Source organism: Helicoverpa armigera, chromosome 22, assembly GCF_030705265.1.
Source record: "Helicoverpa armigera isolate CAAS_96S chromosome 22, ASM3070526v1, whole genome shotgun sequence".
Taxonomy (NCBI): domain Eukaryota; kingdom Metazoa; phylum Arthropoda; class Insecta; order Lepidoptera; family Noctuidae; genus Helicoverpa; species Helicoverpa armigera.
In genome coordinates this window covers 9,948,730-9,966,747 of record NC_087141.1, presented here as the reverse complement: position 1 = coordinate 9,966,747, position 18,018 = coordinate 9,948,730, and positions in this window count along the sequence as shown.

The following is an 18,018-nucleotide window of genomic DNA, read 5'->3' as shown; positions in this document are numbered from 1 at the left end:
GGAGCACATAAGGTCGCGGCGTCAGCTAATGTTATTTAACTTTTGGAGAGTGAACAGCCACCATAGTTGGGGAGTGGGTCCCGGAGCGACTGGGGAGTACGCGTGGCTGTGCTGTGCCTCGCGCAACACTGCATATAGTTAGTTGTTTGGCTTAGTAGCTAACACTGACAGTGTGGTCTGGTGATCGTCACCACTGGGCCCGCGTGGTTCCGCGGCCGGGGACTGGCTGGCGGCTTCAGTCCGTTTGCAGGCGAGGTCGCGAGCTACTTGTGTAAGTGGAGCATTGCTCCGCCGACCCAATTCCACCGCCCGCCACACACAACCATCATGGAAGATGATACTTTAATTTCATTGCTGATGTTCTTTTAACTGAACTCTGTTGATGTTGGTTAAAACCAAATTAAATTGCTGCTGCGCACGACACTAACGCAACCATGTAGTGAACTCCCACAGATATTATCATCTCGGATAATAAAGCTTGGCTCTTGCAAATGTGCTTTGTTGAAAGGTGTCAGCATGAGCAGTGCTTGAGAAGCTTAGTAACGATTTTTCTGGGGGAATGATTCATTTGCAAAATGATGTTCTTGTGCGCCTATCGACGATATTATATTTATCACATATCGTCCGAGGATACTAAACTTATGTACTGTACATACTATGATTTACTTAATTCGGGTGAGTTCGTGGTTCCGGCCAGTTTGGCTTCCACTTTAGGTTTTTAGGAGTTGAACAAGAGCAGTAAACACCAACAACAAGTGTTACCGAGGCGACTTCAACTGCAAGTCTTGTTGTTGTGGTTCAGGATATTGTTCTATGTAACTGACACACGCTGCATGCCACATACATAGCGGCCCGGTTACGCTAAGATTTGTGAGTGTAGCGTCATCATCAAGTCGAGCGAAGTAGCAATCAATTATTTAGTACTCTGTGCCTGAACATGTTGATCTATCAACGTATGAGAGTCGTCGGTGGCTGCATTGGTCGTACTACATACAATTAAGTTGGACAATAAACTTAGGGAATAACTTTTAGGGAAGCAATTCAGTTCGAGATGGCTGTGATGTAGACACAGCAGCGGTGCGGCGGCGGGAAGGTATCGTGCGCACTGATATGTTGTGCCAATTAAAGTAACACATTAGTGCGCGCGCGCAAGTCAACAAACTGTGCGCGTGACGTCACGCCGAGTGTCGAGTGTGTCGACGCTTCCTGCGACTGTTCACTCTTTGTGTTTACAATTTTTTCAATTTGTTTGCGATGTCCGTGTTTCAATTCATGACGCCGCGAGTTGTAGGCGTGGCGCTATTTTGACGTTAGGCTTAGCGAGTGCAAACCATTAGTTAGAATAAACAAATGATGTAGGTATCTCTATTTTTACAGTAGCATGTGAATGGACGCATGATCGCGACCCAAATAGTGCGGAGTGCGACTATTGTTAGAGCGGGGGGCGGCGGCCGACAACCTAAATATTTGTATTTTGTCGCGACATCGCGCGACGCCGCGCTTCTATGCGTGACCGCGACGTGCTGCTCGGCGGTGCGCCAGTGTAAGCTATACTGCGAGATGAGGCTGGAGAGTCAGCACAGCAGCAGCGCCGGCAGCAGTTCCCAGCTGCGCCTGCGCGTGCCGGAGACACCTCGCCGAGGTGTTGTTATAGAGTAACGCATTACGTGTGAGAAGCAGACACGCGCTGTGTTTGTATCAATATCTCATGATAACTGAAGCCAACGTTATTAGAATACATTTGCTGATAGAAATGACAATCGTTACACCTGGTACCTACTTATATTGAATTACTAGTTAAATAATAAAACAAGCATGAGAACCTTAGAATTCTTGATAATGTGAGAACCCGATCGATTGGTTTAACTCTCTATGGAGCCCTGGACAGAGGGGATATTCTATGTCATACTCATAATCTGTAAATTTAACTGTTTACCCAATCCGGAGCAGTTTCATCAAGCACGCCAGCGATAGCCGTGACAGCATCACTCGAGTACTGCGAACCATTACACGTTGCCGCCGCCAGAGTCATGAAGTCAGCTCCTCCAGCCCGACTCGCGCTAACTACATGCTTGCTGCTCATGCGAGTCTGTGTAAGCCGCAACTTGTTGTACTCACCATGACTCATCCGAGGGGCGAGGGGCGTGGGGGGGGGGCTGCACATGTTGCTTCACGAAACACGATACGTTGTTTTTGCATCGAGATCCCTCAAACGTGATGACATTACAAATGCTTGTGTGTGCGAGCAAGTTTGTAGCGCGTCCCACTTCCCTCACTTGGCACACAATTTATAACACGTAAGACATTTACTTAGTTTTACATAGATGCACTATTGCAGTATTATTGCTAGTTAACCTTAAAAATGAGTTTCTTTACAATTTGCGCAACATTTAATATGAATTCACGAACTTGGTCATATACCCGTGGTCATAGACTTACGATAAATAATGACCGTAGCTGCACCTCTGCCGTCGTATGCTGCAAGCGACGTGCATATGCCGGGGATGGATGTTTGTCTGCCATGAGCCGAGCTGCTCGGAGCGGTGACGCAGCCCTGCAGGAGCTCGGCGAAGGTCGAGTGCGCCAGGCGCGGCTATATTTAGCTCGCGATCTAGATTGAATGAGTGCAGGCGGAGCTATGCAGTGCAATCCCGACCAATTACTGTCAACTGCGGATTTATTCTCAGAAGTAATGCGCGGATGTGGCTGATTCGCGCGAGCCTGTCACGGGAGCCGCCTCGCCCGCCCGGACCAGCGGGACACCACACCCTGGCGACTGCAGACAATATGTAGCGTTGCACGTGCAATGTTATGACAACTCCACACTGTTCTACACCGTCTCGTATGCAAGGCGTTTGTTTTACATTTGATTAGTTTCATTTTAGAAGCGGTTCCGTGTGAACACGACCGTTAGGACATTAAACATACTTACTTATGTGGTGACATTATACACGGTGACAGGTCATCTCATACAATCAGTTGTCTCCTGCGGAGTATGACACGCTCGCCACGGTCGCAACGTAAATACAAACGTAGATAGTACCTCCGTGTGTTTACTATCAGATAGACTATGCAATGCACTGTGTGTCGGAGAGCTCCTATATGAATGCAGTTGACATTTGTCGAATATAATAATATTCAGCGGGCGACATAAGGTCAGAGTTCCTCGCTGAGGCGCGCTCGGCGTGACGAAACCCCTCGTTTTCTGTTGCAGACGCTCGGAAATATACTCCTTGTTGTGGCATACAGGAACCCACCACCATGAGAGAGAAGGTACCTAAGATTGCCCGCGCACTGTAAACGCTTTTAGTCGGCTGACATTTTGCTCGGGTTCATAAATTAGCATGAAAGTGAATGGTAGTTATACGGACGGACATTAGAACGATCAGGTATTTGGCTGGTATCACGCCGACTAAAAATTTGATTGATTTCACGATTTTCTTAAAAAAATGTTTCGTTTCCAACCATCGGGCCCAGCTGTCAGGCGACTGTTTAGTATCCGGTGTGCAGGTACTGTAGAGAACACAAGACCGCAGAGCCAACTGCACGGAAGTGCGCGCCCGGTGACACGTCTATTGATACAGATGTTATTGTATGCATTACTGACTAAAACTGCAATTTTGTTACAAAAATACATATAAAAGGTACCTGGCTACCTAGTTATTTTTGCAACACAAAGTTAAACGCTTAATATTCAGGTATTGAGTGAATTATTAGCATGAATACACAGACATGTCACAGCGTAGTTATATGATTAGCTATAATCGGCGGCTGTCGAGCGCAGGTTAGCGTAATGTGTCGCGCATTGTGGAGCGCTGTGAGCACGGCGCGGCGCGGGCGGGCGGCAGTGTCGGCCATGCGCACGGGCCGCGGCTCGCCTCGTCGCACCACTTCGCACTACGTATTGTTGTGCGTGTGTCTCGCCATTTATCATTTAGCTCCTATCCGCAAGTACATACTGTTCGCGCAACCTGACGCCAGTGTGCTGCAAGCAAGACTCATTCAAATATTATTCATAATGTCACTTAGTATAAAATAGTATTTCGTGACAATATTTTAGCGCAAATGTCATTTCCCGGCGTTGACCTGCGACCTCAGCGCGCGACCTCGCGACACCGGCGCACGCGCAGCCTCGCTGTAATTAAACACACAATCCACATTACGCACACAACCTGAGGCTACCTGCGTACTCTTACATCAACTATGTATTTCAATTTAATAAACATTTATTAAGCTCGGAAGGCTATTTCTTGTAACAGGTAATTATTATTTAAATATCATTTATAGAAACATTAGGAATTCAGAAAGCTATAAGTAGTTGACCTTTCTCAATATGCTAATGTATGGAACAGCTACCTACGGTAGTTCGAAAGTGAAAACAGACACTCGATCTTGGAGGCTCCGACAACCTTATGACGTTAATTTGGAGAGTTCAGTGAAACTGCAGCTGCGAGGAAGTTGCTTCACAATGACAGACATGCTCCAGCAGAGTTTAGCGGGTGTTGGTGGTGGCGGTAATAGGTAAGTGTTTAGCATCTGGCTCTCGCATGCAGTCGAGACTGCTCTGTGCCGTGCGTGGAGAGGAGGCGAGCGTACACGTGTCAATGACTCAATATACAGTCATGGACACATAATTAAAGACACCCCCCTACTCCAAGTGAAATAAATAGTTATGGTACTGACATGAGCTTAAGCACGGTATAAACTGTAGTGTAATAATTATTACAACAAACATTACATTGTGTTCTTTAAATTAAGGACAAAAATATTTTCTTTCTTTAATACTTTAGATATAAAGCTCTATGGGAAATGAACACTAACTTTTGTAGCTGATACTTGGCTGGTCAGCTAATTAAAGACAGTTAAAGCCCAGTTAAGAAAAAAAAAACGAAAGATACAAATAGTTGCCGTACTTTTTTTTAGAAGTGAGTAAAATACTTATGAAAACTCGAATTAGGTAATAATTTAGGTTTATTTCATTAAAAAAAATCATTTTAGTCCTATCAATAAGACTAGAACAAAAATTCTGGTAAGTAAAATGTTTTAGGCTTTTTAATATTATATTTTGACATACGGATTCATTCATACCACTTGATCTATAGTAAGGACATGGTAATAAATTTATTATTAAAGATTTCTTATCAATGGCAGTAAAAAAGGCATGGTTTGAGAACAACTCAAAACCGACCCCAAGGAAAACTTGTCCGCAAACAGACTTTAAGGCGGTGCTATAGACAAATAGTGAACCATTTACATTATTCGGTACTGGTTTTTTTGGGAGTCATCTGATGCTAAAAGGACGACAATTGTGTCTGCAGAACTTTTACACTACAACCGGGTCGGGAAAAGCTTTAAGGCATGGGTATCGGAAGATGTTACTTTTGGAAAAGCACCGCGTGTCCATACTGTAGTTGGCTATTTCTATCAAATGTGAAAGGTGCAGTTAACAAGTGTTCAAAAATGTATTTTTTTTTTATCATTAAACAAAGGGATACGAATAATTCTAAAATAATGTATCGAAATTAGTCGCCTCCAAAACATGAGATGGAACCAAAATACACTAAGAAAGTTCTCAAACATAGGAGGCGAAAAAGTAATAGTGTGAGGCTTCTCTCCACTACTTGGTGTGGTGATCTTTTAGAAAGATATTATTAAAAATAGGCGAATTCAAGTACTATAATATTTTAGAAATAGCATTTTGTTATATGCTAAGCATAGTTTACCGGTCCTTAGCGCTTTCCAAATTAGAAAAGTTCTGAAAAACATTGTAAGAGTAGTAAAAAGGACTCTTTGATCGAGCAACTTATGACGGTTTTGGTTTGGCCCATCGCAAATTTAATAGAAAAAAAACTGGTGAGCGGCCAGAAAACACAATGGCGATAAGTCATACATGAAACATTGCTCAATTTTACACAGATTTTTATGAAGCATGGAAGAAAATTCCCGTAGCGACTTTAAACAAAACTGACCGCTTGCACGCTTAGGGATGTCGTGCTGTCATTAAGGTAAAAGGAAATAAACCAAATATTAGTACTCATTAGTATGCTTAGTTACAGTGTAGGGAATGTTGTTATAGAAAAGTACCATCAATAATATTAATAATTTGCATTTATTCCTCTGAGCAAATGGAGTGTCTTTAATTATATGTCCAGGCCACGTTATGGTTCATACTGCTCGAGATTCGGATAAAGCGAAAAAAAACTTGACGCGAAGGATCACTGACGATAGTCTTTAGTTTTAATATTTCACAATGCCCTCTTAAATATTTTAAAATAGAAAATAAAGTTCCAGTAGCAATCAGAAAAAAGAAATACAGATGAAATGCGGCAGCAATTTAAGATTCCAACAGTGTCTTTAATTAGGTGTCCATGACTGTATGTATGTATGTAATGTATTTTGTAGCAATGAGAGACACTCGCCTAAGTAACACCTGGTCGCTGGACTGGTGATGCTGTACTAACACATGTTCAAATCATAATGTTTATTTACTGAGTACCTGTTTAGTTGACGACAGCTAAATTAGAACGAAAGCTAATTGGGGCGAGCTCAGGCCGCCGAGTGAACGTAACTCACGTGTTTGCTAACAAATATTTGTGTGCTAATGAGGTGGCCGATTATGATAATCTCGGAGCTTCAGCGAGTTACAGATAACTGTGAGTATGTGTGTAAACAGTTAGCGGAGCCTGCACGCCACTGCACTGCTGCCACATGCTGCACTATACAAACATATACTCCTATATGAAACTAGGCAAACTCTAATACTGTATCTTCTTCACTAGCATTATTAGGTACAGATGGCAGCAGGTCGCGAGCACAACAGCCCGCTGACCTCGATCATGGAGGCGGACGTTCCTCCCGCTGGCACACACACACACACACACACAAGATCACAGAGATGTAACCGCACGCGGATGATAATTTGAAGCACGCGCACATTAGCCGTTACTCGCGACCAATGATCCTCTCTGCGGAACAAGACCACTGTCATTTACATTCCCTCAACACGAACACATCACTAGATACACAACTAGTCTTCCGTATGTTTGCAATCATACAGTTTGTCGTACAGATGACGATTACAAAGTTACAGAATCAGTATAAGTAGGTTCATCAATGTTTTCTAGTGCTGCTCAAAGCATTTGTCGTTTTCAGGAAGGAGCGAGCAGCATGCAAGAGCACAACATGAGTGTGACGCCTGCCTGAGTTCCGCCAACAAACGATGCGGTGTCACTCGACTCGCTTCCTATATGTTTGTCATCTCGACTTCGGTATATCCCCTAGCTGGCCAATACAACGTGTTTGCATAGGAGCGCAGTAGGCGCCGCTCTCATATAAACTGTTTATAAATAAATAGGATGTCATTGCCCTCGGCGCCGTCACATTAATAGACAATTAGTATTATTACTACATTGCGTTAGTGTCGGCGACACAACACTCTAAGTGCCCGCAGCATCTCGCTCCTGGCGAGTCACGCCGAACAACGAAGTGGCCCACTTCAGGTAAAGTTCAAATATTAGCGCAGATTAACATAGGCTTCGTGTGTATGCTATCAAATACCAGTTGATAGCGGCATTATTAGGCTAATAGCCGTAGCCTCCTGCGTAAACAAAGATAACGACGCAATTCACTGAAGCCCTCATCAAACTCATCATTAGCCGGCAGGTAGCGAGTGTAGCGACCACTTACAGCTTCCGCGACTCGTCCCTAACAGCGACATCATTACTGCATGACTGTCATGATTATTTCAACGCTCTTCAATAATTAGGTAGGTATTGCGGTGATTTGTTTTCAATGTCAGTGTTGGCACTGTGACGCAAACAGCCAAACGAAACGGGTTCCGGTCGTCCACGTTGTACCGAGTGCGGAGCGCGACTCGGCGGAATGTCAACAAAACAAGGAATAAATAAGAAGCTGGTGTAGTGTCTATGCCCCGCAGTATGAACACTGCTGACGCCGCAAGACTTTGCTGAAAGTTAAAGAGTTTTACTAATTACAGAAGTATCAAAGCACGTGTTTAAATTAAAATAGAATTACAACCAGTAGAGTGTAGTAGCAGCGGCCACGTGGCAGGAGACGAGCTGGTGTGACCTGCTGGCGCCGGCGCTCCACTGACGCGTCCGGCTGTTGTGCCAAATTACTGATTACAAGTCTTCGAGCATATCCTGTCACAGCGGAAACAGATTACCTTGTAGTCAGTAGGTTTGTCGCGGATGTCGATAACAAACGTGTTATTTAACAACCAAATCATAGGAGACAGGTCAAAGCTTTTCTATCTATACTAATACTAATATACTCATCATCACTGGCCACAGAGCATCTTGGACAGATGATTGTGGCAGTGCTTGTCCATGCGGTTAGTGCCGCAAGCACTTTCTTTTATGACTAAATAAGCCAATAGCTGCACGACACTTCTTGCCGCATTTGTCGCAGGTGATATACAAACTAATATACTAATACTATAATAATCTATACTAATATTATAAAGAGGAAAACTTTGTTTGTTTGGTTGTAATGGATAAACTCAAAAACTACTGGACCAATTTTAAAAATTCTTTCACCATTAGAAAGCTCTACTATCTGCGAGTAACATAGGCTATATTTTATCCCGGTGCGGCAGTAGCTCCCACTAAGCTCGTCCCAAAAGCTTTGCGATGGACAAATCAGAGTAATGGTCGGCTCGCAGTGCGCCGAGGACGCAACGCATTGCGCCACCGCGGACACAGTTGTGCGACCTTCCGCATCATCACGGAGGCTGATTGCCAGCAATTAAAGACGCACCAACAATTATCAGTTGCGCCACGCTGAGGCAACACTCCGTAGGCCCCTGCTTAGGGTGGAGGCCGCTAATTACGTGCTAATGTCGGCGATCAGACCTTCGCCAGCGAGTGACTCTATTGACTCAATCAATCAATGCAATTGAGGGAATATTGAGTGATTGCGCACTCGGGGGAACACAATACGTGTGCGTGTTGATTGACGTGCAAACACAAATGGTCATCGCTCGTGTGTATTTGAGCTCTTGCAAATCCATTTACCAAAATCTTTGAAATCATTGACGCCTTTACATAATTTCATTTTCTTGGGTTCCCAAGAAATGGTCTATTGTCTACAAAAAATGTTTAATTTAATTTACGTGTGATCTGTGAGGTATTGCACATTAGTTATAGACCTTAAGGGGTCTACACACCAAAGCCGCTGACCCGGCGGCACAGCCCGGCGGCACGACTGCCGCGGCATGTGGTGTTCTAGTAATTGTCAAATACTCTATGAAAGCCGGCGGCATGATTGTACAAAATACGGCCGGCGGGTTGGGCCGCCGGGCTGTGCCGCCGGCATCAGCGGCTTTGGTGTGTAGACACCTTTACAGTCTCAGCATCAGAACAGGCTCACTCAGCTCGTCAGCAGCGTCGTGTTGCCCTAATGGAGCATTTTCATTTCTTGTATTGTCATCAAAGAACGCGTATGGTGTCAGTTAGTGCGTTGTTGTTTGTCGTATTTCCGCAACATTGATATAATGTTGCATCACAGCAGCTATTTGGGTTATCATTATTTGCGAGTGTTCAGGAAGTCCGGCGCAACTTAGTATTCCGTAGCGGCCGCTAGAGAGCATGTGACACAGTGACATGACGAGCCGCGCGCTATCAGTCAGCGACGCGCGGCCGACGCGGCTGATACATCGCCGAGCACCCGACAGCTGATTAACACACTCTATTACACGCAGAAGGATCATGTCATGTTAGTTAGTAGTCTCTGCAACACGTCCAATATACACTAGTATAGGCCGTCCCTAATTATGTACATATGCATGTCTATTCCTCGTTAGCCATATTCTTATGAATTAAGCCTCTATATAATAAACAACGCAACTAAATAGATTTTAAGAATCGGAGCTGGTTCCGGACGCTAAGCTTCACTGTGCTTTGTGTGCACCTATAATAATGTAATCCTTTTGTATGTATATATCGCAGGCGCCTGCATACCGCAGCTAATAGCCCTGTCGTGAAGTCATTTATCCTATTTAAGTCCATTCCATGAGGAAACATTTATCAAACTGTTGTTGCGACGCTGCCCTCGCTTCGGGTAAATTTTGAAGTAATAACATGTACCTACAAGAGTTATATATACCTATTTATACTGCTACTAAGGCATAAGGTACTGGCAAAATATGCGTTCCTGACCTGCTGTCTTATCTGAGTATGCTGTAATGAGCGTTGCTCCGTGCGCAGGCGTTGCATGCAGTGCAAGTATGCGGAGGACTATTACCTCGTTAGTGCAGGCTGCATGCTGCATGCACAGGAAGCAGAGAACAATGACGATACGCGCACCTGTCCAGTGTGTCCCTTGCTATGTGCTACCAGCTGTGATCATGTACTATTAGCTAATATATTCTGTTGTCTCGCACTCTACCGCCGCTCGATGAGCACCTTCACCTAAATCATTTTGTTTTCGTTATTGTTTTTCGCATATTCATGTGAGACATAAATGCTTTGAGTATAAATGGTTTAGATATTGCCTCATCAAGTTTTTCGCGAGTTACCTTCGAGTCATTGGTGCCATAGCTGTGACATGTACCTACTCCTACGATGTATGTCCAATGTCCATGTACACTTAAGAGCTTGGCATTTTCAACCCAGTGAAACGAATAGTCTCTTATTCACATTTATTTATTAATAGCATTGAGTAAATTCATGTTAATTACCAAAAATAGTAGCTGATGGTAACAGTTTAGGATGAGTTTATTTCCATAAGCAGCGCCGGTGCAGCAACAGACGTAGCTACTACACAAACACATGTAGCCTAGCTCGACGAGCACCACCCGAGATAGACTAGTTGTGCGTGTGGTGCGGGGAGAGGGCGGGGCGACGCCCTGCGCCGGCCCTGGCGACCTGTCCCTGCGCGGCTAACTGTACAGCGCCGCCCTCAACCACTGACGAACTTGTACCAATACCAAATCAACTTTTAAATACCTTGGTCATTTTCTTGCTGACGACCTTAAAGACGATGCAGATATTGAGAGGGAGCGGAGGGCTCTAGCGGTCCGAAGTAATATGCTGGCCCGTAGATTTGCTCGGTGTACTGACTTAGTGAAAATCACACTTTTCAAGGCGTATTGCCAGAGTATGTACACGGGCAATCTATGGGTCAGTTACACTAAAAGATCGCTGGATGTGCTGCGCATCCAGTATAATAATGCTTTCAGGATGCTCTTGAGACTGCCTCGGTACTGTAGTGCCTCAGAGATGTTTGTGCGAGCTCGCACTGATGGCTTCCACGCTATCTTGCGCAAAAAAACGGCATCGCTTCTGAGGAGAGTGAGAGACAGTTGCAACAGCATCCTGAGAACAGTAGGTGAGAGCTATAGCTCTCCAATCATGAGACAGTTTGTGCAAAGGGTGATGGGTACTAACACTAGATAATAAGTTTTCTGTTATAGGTATGTTTTACTAACACTCTATGGATTATTTTTTATCCGAAATAAAAGTATTATTATTATATTATTAATAGCTGCAGTGTAACAGGACGGCTCTCGTTTGTCTACAAAGCACATCGTTGCGAAACTGCCGCACAACAAGTAGAACAACGTCGTGTGCAGTTTGTCGAGAACTGCACACAATGCAACACCTCACGCACACACACACACAGCCCCGGTTAGCTCACAATAAGTGCAGCGGCTGCAAGTCAGCGAATGCAATACATTACTCAAAATAAAGCTGAGCGTGGGTCGTTGACCCGCTCCGAATCCAGTCAGCTGCGAGCTCATTATTATTAATGAATATCGATGAAGTGGCGCGCCTTGGACTCAACACAACAGCAGTACTTCCGTCGAGTGTGTCGAGTGGCGGAGCGCGCGGCAGCCTGGCCACGTGAGGGCTGCACGCTCAGCAGGGTGTATAGGTGCACACCAGTATAATAACTCATTCAAACTAAGAGCATTGTGAATGGATTGTGTGTGAAGATGCACGGCTGTGGGTCGCGCTCTACCAGGTAGCACAGGTATCTGCTTGCCAGAGCACCGGATAGTGCATCTAATGAACATGATGAAAATGATATTTCGCTGATTGTCAACGATGACAGGGTAAATCAGATGCTTTAAGGCGATGCTTTAAGGTTACTGAATTGTAGGTTTATAAAGAGTCTGATTATCTAGTTCAATATACTGGTCAATACTTATTTTTAATGTATTCCACTATAGCTAGTTATTCTGTATTGTAATCTGTGGATAACGTGTTGAGTAGTATATTTGTTACTTTATTATAAGCTCTATATTGTATGCCTACTGTGTAATATACTGCTGTTTGTTATTCCTTTCAAATAAAATAAAATAAAAAATAAAAATAAAATAAAATACACCAATGGACTGTATTCTCTGAATAAAAATTGATTATTATTATAATACATCTAGCAGTGGAAGGATTTGTGACGACGACCTAGAATTGGCAGCTAAACGACAGTATTTAATAACATTTGAACGTAGTTTACCCTGCATAGTCAGTACCTACTAAATGTAAACAAGGTTTTTACTTAAGGTAAAAACAAGTTAGTCTTGAAGCTGACCGGTCGGTGCTAAGTGCTTGGCTTGCTAATCTCAAACGTAATTATAATGAAAATGTTTAGAGGTGGTTGTCGCGTCGCCGGCGACCTATTTGAAACGGACGCGCTCACCTTGGCTTGCCAGTACACTCAAAACCTGAGCCTATTATGATGATTATGAATATGAATGCAATCTGCGACCCGGCGGGCAGCTCACGCCAGTGGCCACTGTCCACGCTGGCCACGGGCATGCACAACTCTTCACTAAATCACTTGTGACGTCACTCTTCTCTTTTCTAACTACTCCCTTTGTTGGCTATGGGTGCAGGTGAGACAAAGTAAAAACGTGTATCCTTGACGACTGTTATATTTTGAATGAAAGAATGTACGATTGAAGTGAACATTGAATCATTGAAGTAGGTATAAACTTGGATATTTGTAAAGGAGGTAATATAATAAGGAATATACCTACGTACATGATGCGTATATTCTGGTATATTCCAACACCCTTATATTCTTCCCACATGCAGTTCCTTATGAATAGCCTTATACTTATCCTTTACCTACATTCTACCTCCGCCTCGTTCTTCCTTACAGATGTACTCTCTTATTTACTCTCCCTGTGTATTTCTCTATGTACTACCCTTATGTACGAGTATGTTTGCCGTTCATATATGATTCTCTTATGTACTTACTCATCCTGCTTACTTCCCTATAAACTACGAAAATGGCTGTTATCATGTTCGTATCCAGAAGCCGGTAGTAAGTACTAGTAGTAACGAGCACACCAACCTTCAACTAATCACCCGCAGCCGTGTGTGTCTGTGAGCCCGCAAGATATAAACTTTATGATTAGCATCACGACTTACACTTTTTACGCTATTTACATCTTCCTCTATGTAATTGAAGGTCAAGTATCGAATATGAAAAAATTAAGTTTTTATGAAGTGTTGATGGGCATAAACAATCGTGAGGAGCGCTGTCAGCATGACGTCATCAGCTCCGCGATGCTCAGCTAAATAGCACGTCTTGCTTGATGACTGCAAGCTCTCCGAGTGTTGTTGTGACTCGCGTCTCGCCTGGCTGCTGTATGCCGAGGGAACGCATGCGACCCGTGAGCGTGTGTGTGTGTGTGCATTGTCGCTTCTTCAATGCGCTGTTAAAGTGACATACAGTTGTCACATGAATCACTGAGTGCCTCGCACATTGTAATAACCAAAGTTCTTTCAAGCCTTTGGTGGCTTGTTATGGCATTCAGGGATCTAACTATTGTGGAATGACGGGCACATTTTATAGCCAGGTCCATGGAATAAAAAGTTACGATTCTCGACAGAAAACTTTTTGGCAAGATTGCACATTATTATAAGCAAATATTAGGCACGTAGGTGTGCCTCAAAGCATTTAACATTTAGCTAAGTGATGAGTAAGCCCTGACCTATCGTAGCAGCCGCCCCCCGCGACCCCGGGCTCCGCGCCATCCTCGCCCGGGTATACTGTGAACTGGGACAGTATACTTTATACTATGGCCCTGGTGGGTACACGGGAGGTGTTCAGCAGGAATGGCGCTACTGGTGCTTGCCGCAGCGGAGCGCCGCTCGAGGATGCGACACACATTACCAGCTCTGTTCGCGCCAGCTTTTCGGAACTAATTAAATGAAATTCTTTCCATTCTGTTGAATGCACAAACATTTGCCATTGAAACCCGCACCTCATGAATAAGTGAAATAAAACATAACATGGTTTTGTTTCGTGAAGTATGAAGTAGGCGGTTAAAGTCCGGTTGATTATAATAAAAAGTACATCGCGTCTAAATTGGCCGTGTATGAAGTGTTATGGTCGGAGATGTGGAGCAATGCGCTCGTTTGTTCATCACACTCTGTGAGACAAAGCTATACATGATGCTATTTGATCGACTTATAATCATCGGCAGGGATATTGAACCCTGACCTTCACCTGCGCAGAAGCGATTTATTGGTTTATTGCCATATGTGTATAGTTACCGGCACGGATATTGGGCTCTCGGCGGAAGAGTGGGGATCGCTTTGCGCACTGTACACATAAGGCAATAAACCAATAAATCACTTCTGCGCAGATGAAGGTCATGGCTCGATATCCGTGCCGATAACTATACAGTGCGCGAAGCGATCCCCACTCTTCCGCAGAGAGCTCAATAACCGTGCCGATAACTATACTGGTAAAAGGATTATGCGCGATGTCACAGTGTATTATGATTGATTGACTATCTATTGGTCAGGCTCATCCTGCGAAAAGAGAAAAAGATACGAACTTAGTCTTAACTTAGTGAAGAAGCATTATATCGCGCGACTGCACTGTAAGTGATGAAGTGTGCAGTGTCGGACGCGTGGACGACGTGCTGGCGACGCGCTCGCTCTTGTCTGACGTGTGGGCGAGGCGCTACAATTAGCAGCCACAGCCGGACGTGCAATATCAAGACTGTTTGTTTGTGGCTACAAACCTGGCATGTAGATTGTCTGATGCTTCACTATTATCTGGTGTTACTCATTCAGATATAAATGGCAAGTGGTTAATCTCTTACTTAGATAGCAAATCAATAAACAGACTTATCAATTACTTAATAATTTCGTACTTAGTGATTTATTACCTTGATGCCGATATCAGCAAATCATATAGCTTATTGTTGTAACGCAATTAGTTATGATGTTATCGAATTATACGAAATGTAAAAATAATGTTTTCCTTGTTTCTTTGGCATTTTTTATAATTAACGTAGATTCTTTTACAATATTATCTTTACCTCAGCCGCTTAATACAGTTAGGCGCTCATACAATGCGCTCATGTAGTCCGTTATCCGAAAATAGTCTCGGCCGCTTCCATCCTGCACAGATGAGTGAGCGCGGTCTACTCAGCGTCTTGCATCGGTTTGGAAACGTAAGTTGTATCGCACGTACCTAGTGTTTATGAAACATCACAGTAATGGAATAGGCAGGTAGTGTACGGTATCGCCCGCTAATCACGACCAGCATAGCATACATTATCAGACGTTTTTATCAGAAACGATTCAATTTATTGCTTAATTTAATGTTACACAACAACGACGTAAAATAAATACTGATAGTAGATAGAGCATTGATAGTGGGACTGTACCACATACCTGGTCACACATTCAGATCTGTGACAAACACGTCTGATAAGGTAGGTATCTTCAATCAAAGAGACAGTAGCATCCTATATTTAATCTCTGATGTTGAAGACCCTTGTTGATATAGACGTCTCACTGGAGTAATACTGTTCCCGCTTGCGAGGGATTGCTGTCTCTCGCAGTTATCACGAAGTCCAATAACATTCATGATGTTCAGTTCCCAGGCGTGGGACACTCGAATACACATGCATTATTCTGCAGAGGGCTGAGCGACCGTGAGGCGCACACAACCACTCATGTATATTACCATCAGTACAAACAACATACGTGTTTGTAATGTGACGTCTGCGTTAATATGCTGTGTCGCTAGGATAGCGTATCATTCTTCTTTAATGATCGTCGTGGCGAAGTAGTACCACGGGACAGATTACTGAGTAGTATACATATTACTGGGTAATTACACTGCAACCTACTCGCCACAGCTTAGTATTACAAACATCGTTCCTGGCTATCATCATCGTCGTACTCTTATTCCCTCACTAGGACGGCTGCTGACTACGCTGTGATAATCACCATGGTAACCACTAGTGCGTAATTTCATTCCATTAGGATAATCTTCTTATTTCTAATTAGACCGTCTATTTGGCAGTTATTAACGAACTGGAGTTAATTGATTGATTAGATACAGTTGTTAATTGAGATTGATTGGTTTAAGGCACACTAATGGCAGCAATATACATTTAGCACTTAACAATTACGTGTTACCGCGAACTGCGGTAATGAATGTAATCAGCTGAAAGATAAGGCTCCGAGCATCTAACGCAAACACCTCACTGCCAACAATACGCACAAGTTATTTGTTGAGCGATTGTAGAGAATTACTGCGACATCAGCCCGCGTGATACCAGCGCGCTGTAAGTACGCACGTAGCATATGTACGTCGTCTTGTACTCTGTACTGCCTAAAACAGCTAAACTAATAAATGTTCGATCGTTATCGGAATTCCATTAAAATTTCAATAAACCGTAGGCAAAGTTATGAAATGCGTGATAGTCGAGTAATTACCTCGAGGTACACCAATGAACATTGATCAGATAACGCATGTCGGAACGAGCTACAGCGCCGCACGGTTCTCAACTCAACTCTCCACACTGCACCTTACTGGGCAAAGAACCAACCTCTCAAGTATGAGTGTGGGTTCCATTCTAGACCAGGCAAGTATCTATGCAACTTTTCTAAGTTTGTATGTACTGCCTAAGTATATCTTGGACACCAACGACTGTGTTTCGGTCGCCCCGATATACTGAAGGTCGCAGCTGTCACTTGAATATCTTTGGCATTCGTTACGCGTTGTCGGAAGCCAGTTAGACTGACAACCGTCTTACATAGGGGCATTGGGTTGCAAAGGTAACTGGGTTGAGGAGGTTGGATAGGCAGTCGCCGTCTTGTAAAACACTGGTACTTAGCTAGATCAGCGTCTGGCTAGACTGGAAGCCGACCCCAACATAGTTGTGAAAAGACTAGGCAGATGATGATAACCATTTCTGCCTATTTAAAGTTAAGGTGCGTTATTTTCGTTGGAGCGAGGCTTCCGAAGTTGTCTGGCGTGCACAAACTGGCAGGACACGCAACTCCGCCGACAGGACCGGTCCAACAGGGCGCAGCCGCCATCTTGCGGCGCTACATGCCGGGACAAGGTGGCTATGCACAGCGCACTGACCAACACACGCCTCGACAACACGAGGAAGCTCAAGCAACATGCCTTCAATGATAAATAATATAATAGCGGTACCTAAATGAATTCAATAAACGTAGTCAAGGGCGTCAGTCGCGCGCCCACTCTAGTGAGAGGTCACTCGACGCTGACGACAGGAAATTTAATGTAAAAGTTACTTAATCTGCGAGATACTTCTAGACTTGTTCGAGTTAGTGTCATTATTTTGAGGAGAGATGACAAAGACATCAAGAATTTTCAAACTTAACTCCGTCTTGTCATCAAACGATATCTGGTACTTAGCGCATCTCCTGCGACTGATGACACACGTAGACAATGCATTCAGTTGTTTGTTCGCTCAAGTGCGGCGATGATTAGCTGCAGTCAGATCACGTCGCGGAGACGATCCCGTGCTCCGTAACCTTGTTGTGTAAATATCATACACATCTGTACTTTATGCATTAGGTACATGTTGAACAACTTAAAGACTTGGTCAGTCAACCTCGCTCGGTTTTATGGCTTACTTAATGATCCATGAATGAACATTTCATTTTGAATTGAATGATGGTCCTCCATCTTGGCCTGACTCAGTCAAAAATCAAACAAAAGACTCGACATTACATACATACGATGTTATAACGCTATCTGGAC